At 35.7% G+C, this 8,969-nt stretch overlaps 1 long non-coding RNA gene across 1 annotated transcript; it reads right to left on the reverse strand.

Annotated features, from left to right (window-relative positions):
* Positions 1 to 5,366: 5,366 nt before the first annotated feature.
* Positions 5,367 to 8,084, reverse strand: LOC130053197 (uncharacterized). Its single transcript, XR_008801706.1, has 2 exons — positions 6,924 to 8,084; positions 5,367 to 6,452 (listed from the first exon to the last, which is right to left on the reverse strand). It is a non-coding gene; the product is annotated as an uncharacterized LOC130053197 (long non-coding RNA).
* Positions 8,085 to 8,969: the final 885 nt, after the last annotated feature.

The following is an 8,969-nucleotide window of genomic DNA, read 5'->3' on the forward strand; positions in this document are numbered from 1 at the left end:
GATGATTGATTTTATATTCTCGTGAATTTTCACTCATACAGAGACGTCACCATTGCCGGTGAAGGGCTGCAAAATTTAGGCCTATACTCGGCGCTTTATGGCCATTGAGCAGGGAGGGATCTTTATCGTGCCACACCTGCTGTGACACAGGACCTCAGTGTTTGCAGTCTCATCCGAAGGACAGCCCCATTTAGTCGCCTCTTACGACAAACAAGAGGCACTGAGGACCTATTCTAACCCGAATCCCCACGGAGTTGCACTTTTTAACAAGGGGTTGGAACCCCAAGGGTCCGATAATGACCCATCCCTTTTCTGTGTATACATATAGGTCTAGTTTGTATGTTTAATTTCTAACGACCTTCATAAAACTACAGAAATATTCCTCTTGCAAATTAGGATTTTAACCTCTCTCCCATTACCAAATCATGTTATCATATTTTCCTTAAAATTTGTAATGTTTATCATTCGAATGTGCATGTATTATGCAGTTAGTCAATTGCATCAAAGGTATTGATCTAACAGGGAAACAAATAGCTGATTCCGTCGAATCGCAACCTCTCGGATTTTTAAAATCAACTGTTACTAAAGACACTTAATTTCTGAACATGTCTATATAAGAATTTTAATGTCTTGAATTCTGCCTAATGTTAAATATACATGTAATCTAACGGTTATGCAGGCACATGTAGCGATACCCACCCCCTCCCCATATTACTTTTCTAACAACTGTTCTCGTTATTCTTACATGGAAAGTTTGATATATTGACTACCCCCCCCCCCCCCCTCCTCACTTTTTAAAATATGAATTCATTGCCTTTACATTTATTTCAGCAGACTGGTCACAGGGACTAGACCCGTTTTGGACCCGAACTCTGTGATACTATGAATTTACTATATTTGTGGTATCACAGAGGCCGGACCCAAAACGGGCTTGACCCCTGTGAGACTGACATTTCTGTGGTTGTGCGTAACAAAGAAGGACAACTCTAATTGATTTAAGATTCGGGCTCGGACTGTACAATATTTTTGTGCAAAAGCAGACTGCAAGTCATTGTGATTGTTTTCTTCCTACAAAGTATAAACAAACTCAGTCAGATAACTACTACCACAAAATGATCTTAGGTGGGGCCAGCATGGCGGCCATATTGCTCATTTACGTGCATGTAGGAGTACGTACGATAACCCTAGACCACTCGTAGGGTTACGATTAATACTGATCGTAAATCGCAAATCGTAACTTTTAGTGAAACGGTCTTACGTGCTACGTTCATATTTAAGTCTATGTTTACGATCTTCGACCGTTTAGTGAAACGGCCGCCTGGAGAAGAAGTCGAAAATGTAAAAAGTTTACAGACGGACGATGGAGAAAATGTGATCAGAAAAGCGCACTTGAACCTTTGGTTCAGGTGAGCTAAAAAGCAGTTATCAACCCCATAACTCCTATAAGGAATACGAAATAGAGGTGGGCAAACATAAAACCCTTGACTGACCAAAGGTGGGATCAGGAACCTACGAGGAGTAAGCATCCCCTGTCGACAGTTACACCTTCTGTGAGCCCTATGTCTTCATCAAGTCAATGGAATAACCTGTTGTCAAAATCAGAGTGACGAGAACGGCCTAACAATCACACCAGACAGCATTTGGATTTCATGAAAATCGGTCAACAAAAAATCGAGAGCACAAAATTTGCAAGAAACAAAATATAAATGATGATAATGATACTAATGATAATAATAAAGAACACAAAAAACCTTACAACATAATGACAATAACTGGTCGCGGTGGGTCAGTGGAAGAGCGTTTTCGTCATTACCGGGATGTTTTGAGTTCGAATCCGTTCGTGCAAGGACCGTGTCAAACCTAAGACGTTAGCATAGGTAGTGATTGCTCAGTTTCGCCAAATGTTTGGCATTCAGAAGTGAGAATCACGGGTCTTTTGGGTATGACCTCAAAAGCGGAGGTCCTGTGTCGCGGAAGGCGTTGGCACAATAAAGAACTCACACTGATACGGCCCTGAGCGCTAAGCATAATTTTGAATTTGAGATACTTCACCTACGGCTGGTGACGTTTCAATATGAGTGAAAAATTATCGACAGGACGTAAAACAAACAAACTATCAATCCTAGAATTACAATAAGGTAATATCTTGGAAACGGAAGACCTTAAGAAAAAAAAACAAGGTCTTCTGTCAGAAACGGAAGAATTTGATACTGATAACAAACAGAGAAACAGGGGTCATATTCACGGCAAAACTCCAGTAATATTGAGCATTTATGAATAAATACAATTCATGTTTGCCCCGCCCATTCTATTTCGGTCACATTGTCACTGCCAACGGGGAGTTTAGGAGTGCCTACCCGACTCATACTCCACATTTTATACATTATTTGGCTTTTATTGATACTCTCTTTAATTTTTTTAATTTTAAGTTTTTGGGGATGCGAGCACAACCCCTGCGAACACAACCCCTGCGAACACAACCCCTGTTAAGCCTCTGTTTTATAAGTTGACCTGCATGTATCTCTAAGTGAATTGGAGATACTTGGAGATAAATAAAAGATGGTCTTTTAGACTTTGTAACATATCGACAGATCAATTGAAAGGGTTTTTTTTTCTTTTTTAATTTCAGTTACATCTACTTACAGACTACATAAACGCACGTTTATGAACTAATTGAATTTACAATGCATCTGTTATATTGAATTGAACACATTTACATGTATCATTTACTTAAGATTGGTAATATCAAAATGAAAAACATAATTGAGGCTATCTTTTATTGAACAAAATTCATCTTTTAAAATTACTTATACGTACATGTATGTTCAATTGTTTGAAGATGATCACTATATGGTGTATGTCCATCTGTGCCTGCATGGGTGAATGTCCAATAGTTTAATGAATAATGAAGGCATATATCAGAAGCGATGTTACTGAATTCATTTAGTGTTTTTCGATTATTTGAATGAAAATGTCTTTTAATGAACTCTTTTCAATGGCTATTTTGAATGAGTAAAGTTAAAGATTTAGAGAATAAGTATTTTGGAATCGGCAATGAATATTGTATACTAGTTGAAGATATTGGCTTCAATGACAGTTTGAGTAGATCTTAACTGAACACTTTATTACTTCTTTATCAACATGAACCTTTTTAAAAGTAATTAAAACTTGAAATATTGACATTATCAATGCTGATTTCTGGTGCAATTTGAATAAATGAAATGTTGATGAATATGTCCTCATTTCTGTATTCCCTTACTGCCCCTTAACTGGTCTACGATTAATTACCGTGTACCTGTTCCTTGCAGTTATGATTGCTTGTCGTACCGGGAGACTAGTCCGGGAGGTTTGGTTCCTCGGGTCCCGAGTTCAATCCTATATGTAGGGGGGTAGACATGAGTATTCTTATGGTGTGTATTTCTGATTCTGATTCTGTATACGTATACAACTAATTTCCTTAATACAAGCTTGTACGTCAAGGCATAATTTGTTTATTTTCACATCACTTTTCTCATACGGAAAAATATTATAATTATGATATATTTAAACAACAAAGACGTATTACATTTGCTAACAAAACATCGGTAAATGTAAATATTGTGGATATGCATTGTTCATAAAGTTTAACGGTAAAATACAACACGGACTATGGAAATTTTCCGATATTTGTTTATTTTCGTACTATTTTAATTGATATTCGATTCATTTCTTGAAACAAGGTAAAAATCAACGCATGGATTTTCACAAAGAAGTTTTAATTTGCTGCAGATGAAATTGTTTTTTATCTCACACAGGGAATTGACACAATTTCAAGATCCACGAACGTGCTAGGTAAAACATGGATTAAAGAACTAAGCCTGTCCATATATAAGGTTTTATTTGTTGACAGAGTTGGTTCTTTTATCGGGATACAACCCCATGAGAAAATTGATTCCATAGCGGGAGGGATTTTTTTACAGATATATTTTGTGCAAACGTTCTATATACATGTATCTATAGCAAGAATGAAATGTTCAGTCATACCGAAAGGAAACTCAATACCTGATAACCTAATATTTCAAGGTAAAAGATTATCAGCTGTTGAACAATCAAACATTGGGGAGGTCTGGTCGACTTGAAGGGGTCTTGTCTACTTTATTCACGCGATTAAGATATCAAGAGTCCCGTGGTATGAAAATAACTGTGAATTAGAGCTTAAATGGTTTCGGTTTCGTAGTAACAGAATGTGCCAGCTCTCCTGCGTTGAACTTTTATTACATATTCGATTATTTTTGGGAAACAATTATTAAGTTCGTTTTGAATGTTCGTAATGTAAAACACAATGAGACAAAAAAGACCAAAGTGCTGGGCCGTGCAGGTTCAGCAGATGATAAAACATGTTGGTATATTGCGGTGACATAAGGCTACTAAATCAATGACATATTGTACTTCTGAGCCTACATTGACCTTTCTTGATATTCACATTTTAATGAAGAAAAATCAAGGTTTCGTGGGGAAAAAACCTCAAATTCCTTTCATTCTGTATTCATTGTCATTACTATGTAAGTTTGTTGTTGTGCGTGTTTCTATTAAGCTACAAGTTACATGTACATATTATTAAAAGATGCAAGTAAATCATTCTTTCCTTGTAGAAATAAAATTTAGCACTCTTGAAAACTCGTAGAATATCATCTTAGCGTCCTTCCCAGAGTTTAGAGAGAAGACATCAGAATGCGACAGACCAATCTGATTTATCTTAATTAGCGAATATTAATTATGGTCTGAAATATGTACTATACCAGATCTAACAGTAGGGAGGTTATAATGCGAGGGTTGTCCCAAAATTTCGTAGACAAGCGACATTTCTCATTTTTCTAACGTCACTGAAGAATGAAGTTTTTACAACATGAAGAACAAACATTTTTTAGAAAACGAAGTGTAAACAGTATAAATATCTATCGGTAATTAAATAGGGAAACTCGGGTATTTCAGTATAGAAAAGCATGCAGTTGTGCAATAAAAAAAATAATAATAGCGAATTGAAATAATTCAAATCGAATTGCAATCGCAAAAAACATGTTTCGTAAAATATACAAATTCTTCATACATCGGAATTTTGTTTAGATAGTCACTTACATATACATCCGATTTTTGTTTTAATTATAACGTAATATTTACATGAATTATAACGTATTGTGCGACAGTCCAGCGAAATGGTGACGTCGGTGTCAAAGGCGGCACACCGGGGGTGATAGATTTATGTACGGAAGTCGGATTGGCCCCAGCAGATTATCTTACCGTAATGTTAAGTTATGCGGAGCAAGTTTCAACTTCAAAATATACCGCTGGATGATGGCATATTCATATTCAAGAAATAACATACAAAAACGCATATGATTGTTTTTACATAATTATATGTCGTTGACAGCGTTGTCCCTCAAGCAAGTATATGTACAATATTTATTTTATTTACAAATCCAAATATTGGCCTTGTCGGACATACAAGCTCAAGAACAGAAGGGAAAAAGTGACAATCGAAAGACCAAATACAGAAAAAAAGTGTGCAGGAAATTAAAACTGTCTAGAAACACAGTATATGTATAACAAGTATGTATGTACAAAATGTATGTACATTTACCAACATGTCATTCCTATTCAAAACACTTGCCATCATGTTCAATACATTTCTTATGTCGATCAATCCACTTTTGAAATCCTTTATTGAAACGTTTTATCTAAACGAGCGATGATCTGCAATGCCTTGCGTTTCATCTGATCTAAATTCAGGGATTGTTGGCCTTCGGTTCCGTTTTCAAGTAACGGATGAGGGCGGAATCCGTCGGGCGTAGGTCCGGGCTGTACGACTGTTGATTGATCCTGTCAAATCTAAGCAAGTCTTGTTACCCCCCCCCCCCCTCTCTCTCTCTCTCACTGTGTGCGTATGTGCTGCATTTTAAAACAAAATACATGTACAAAGCGGGGTAACTCTACAATGTACTTTCGCCACCACAATGATAGAAAGACCAAGCTCTGCATAATACAATTCCACAAGGTTTTTTTTTTTTAATAAATCATTTTACTGTATTATTAATGTGTCTATCATCACGCAATGAATCAGAACCTTTATAGATAAAACATAAAATGTTACAGGTATAACGTGTTGGAGTTTTGTATATATAACTACATTAACTGTACTATGTTTTAAAATCTAAAAAGTGCCAAAAAAAATAAAAAATAATAATCATTCAATTGCGTGGGATGCTTAAATTGTATTGCCCCTTTCCCCTCTGCGTTGAGGCTTTCACAAAACAAAAAATCATATCAATATGCGGTCTACAGCAAATCTTTTTGGGCAGAGCAGGTACCATCTTTGGTTCACCTTTTCGGGGTTATCCCCTCATCTTTAAGGTGTGTCAGAAGGAATGGGCTCCGTGAGTATTGCACATTTCAGGTGGCTAAAGTATCGTATTAACCTTAAGAAAAATGTCAGTAATTGTTTAATTTTTACCTCTATCCATAGATCACTGAATGAATGAGGAAATTCATAGAAAATGTCAAAACTAGAAGTAAATTTCACAAACCCATCTATTTCACGCAATTGACAATGATGTGTTTTGCAATTTCAATTAGACAATAAAATGCTTTCTTTGTTGTTTCATCGGGTGATAAAGGTAGCTGTAGCATTGCAGAAAAAAGTAATAACCCGTGTAAGCAGGTACGTTATGAAGATAGCAATGATTATCATTGCAGAAAAAAAGTCACAACCGTGTAAGCAGGTACGTTGTGGAGGTAGCATTCATTGCAGAAAAAATCTACATAACGTACCCGCTTATGATTTTTTTTTATTCTGTAATGCTAGAGCTACCTTTATATATTTTTGTTTATATTTATATCTTTATGTATTTAAAAAAAAAAAAAAAGATAAACTAGATTTAAGTACTAACATATCATATGGTTGACCTATTCGTTACGTTAAACAGAACAGCCAATGCACCCTTTGACCTTGATGACGTTCCATATTTGGTAATGATTACACAGATAGGTGGTACTAAAAACCTGTAAATATAGGCATATAAAGGTACAAGTATGGATCGATTGTGCAGAATGTTTACTCACGTAATGTCGAAATTGGATCTGTGAATTGTAACTTGTATGAACAACAAACCAAAAATGAACCCCGTCAAAGCAAAACATAGTAATTATAATATACATACAGGGATATCTTCACAATGGATTGAAATTACTTCCATATTTTCAGTTTAAAACATTCAGTGAATCAGACATATGGATTCAAAAATTGTCAGATTTATGAGCGAGTACAACCACCAGAGACTTGTTTGCATTATCAACAATTTTTGGCCGATCAAACTGTTGTGCCTCCCATCAGTTAAAAAAATTAGATTACAAGTAAAACTGGACAACAATCAGCAAATTACCTTGACTGAAAATATATACTTTTGTTTATTTTATTATATGTCCTTTAACTTAAAACCACTGAGTACAGCTTTTAAATTAGGTTCGTAAATCGCATGACAATATATTCTCCTTTCGTTTAATATTTTGCTTTTTCTGTCAGGCGTATGTTTTTTAAAATGATTTGAATATCAAATGGTAAATTACATTTATTGCTTTATATTTTTCATTATTGATAACAACAACGAAAATAACTGACAACAGTCAACAACCGAGGAGTGAGGGTAGGATATGATAGAAAAAGTCTAATTGACCGAATATACTTGGACGATTGTATCGTAACTGACAGGTTGACTGCAATCTATAGACTAGCCAATGTAAATGCAACTCTTCCAACATTCTTTGAATATTGACAAGTATATACAAACGGTAAATAATGTGCATGCATGCGTGTAAGACCCCATAACTTTTTGTTTGTTTATTAAAAAACTACATCATCAATGCGTTTCTATTTAGGTTGAACATCATTCAAGATAAAGCATTAAATCAGTTTTTGTTGACACAAAGTACCAAATTTATACTACCACCCCATTCAGATCAAATTTTACAATGAAATGTGAAAATAACGAACAGTGATCAATGTAGATACTTGTGCAAACACGGACCCCTGCACACACTAGAGATGGGATCAGGTGCCTAGGATAAGTAAGCTTCCCCTGTCGACCGGTCACACCCGCCACGAGCCCTATATTTTGTCAGAATCAGCGTGCCAAGAACAGTCTAACAATCGGTATGAAACACGTCAGACAGCATTTGGCCCAATGATAGGTTGTATTGTCAAACCCGATCATTATAATGACCATATAATTTGCAAAATGCTGACTTTAAAGGAGATTGTTAGAATGTTGCTAGAATATTCATACTAATTTCATATTTCATTTATACAGGGTTTCTTTACAAACAACCATCTTCTTGTAATCATTTGCAAATGCCAGATTTCTCATTCGAATATCATTGGTTACCTTTGCTTCGGTACTATTGACTGCAAGCTTGTTGCAAATAAAACATTCACTACAAAATTGCTGCGAAGTACGTATAATTCAAATATATTGCAAACCCCATGCAAACTTCTGCGAATTTGCTGCACGTGTCTGTGATGTTCACCGTAGGATCACAATTACATGCAAACGTCTTTGAACAAGAATTTGTTTTATTACAAATAATTTTATTTGCTGCAAACTTGCTGCAGATCTACAGCAAACATATTAAATTAGTAAGGGCTGAGATCTATTTTTAGAGCGAACCAATTGCCGTGGTACACCTGTACTGGTTCACACAGAATTACAAATATACCACCACCTCATCGAAATTAAATCCGGTAAAAGAAAACATGACAGATAGCGCGAAGCAGCAACAGCCGATTAGTACTACGGGCCGAAAAGCTAAAGCCATGGATGACTTACGTTATGGATGGGTATGGATTAAAATTAGTACATGTAGTATATAAACAATCTTGCAGATAATACGCATCGTTGAATCACTCAAAGGAATTGTGGATATGGGTTCTGGGTAATATT

The sequence above is a fragment of the Ostrea edulis genome, chromosome 3 (assembly GCF_947568905.1).
Source record: "Ostrea edulis chromosome 3, xbOstEdul1.1, whole genome shotgun sequence".
NCBI lineage: Eukaryota > Metazoa > Mollusca > Bivalvia > Ostreida > Ostreidae > Ostrea > Ostrea edulis.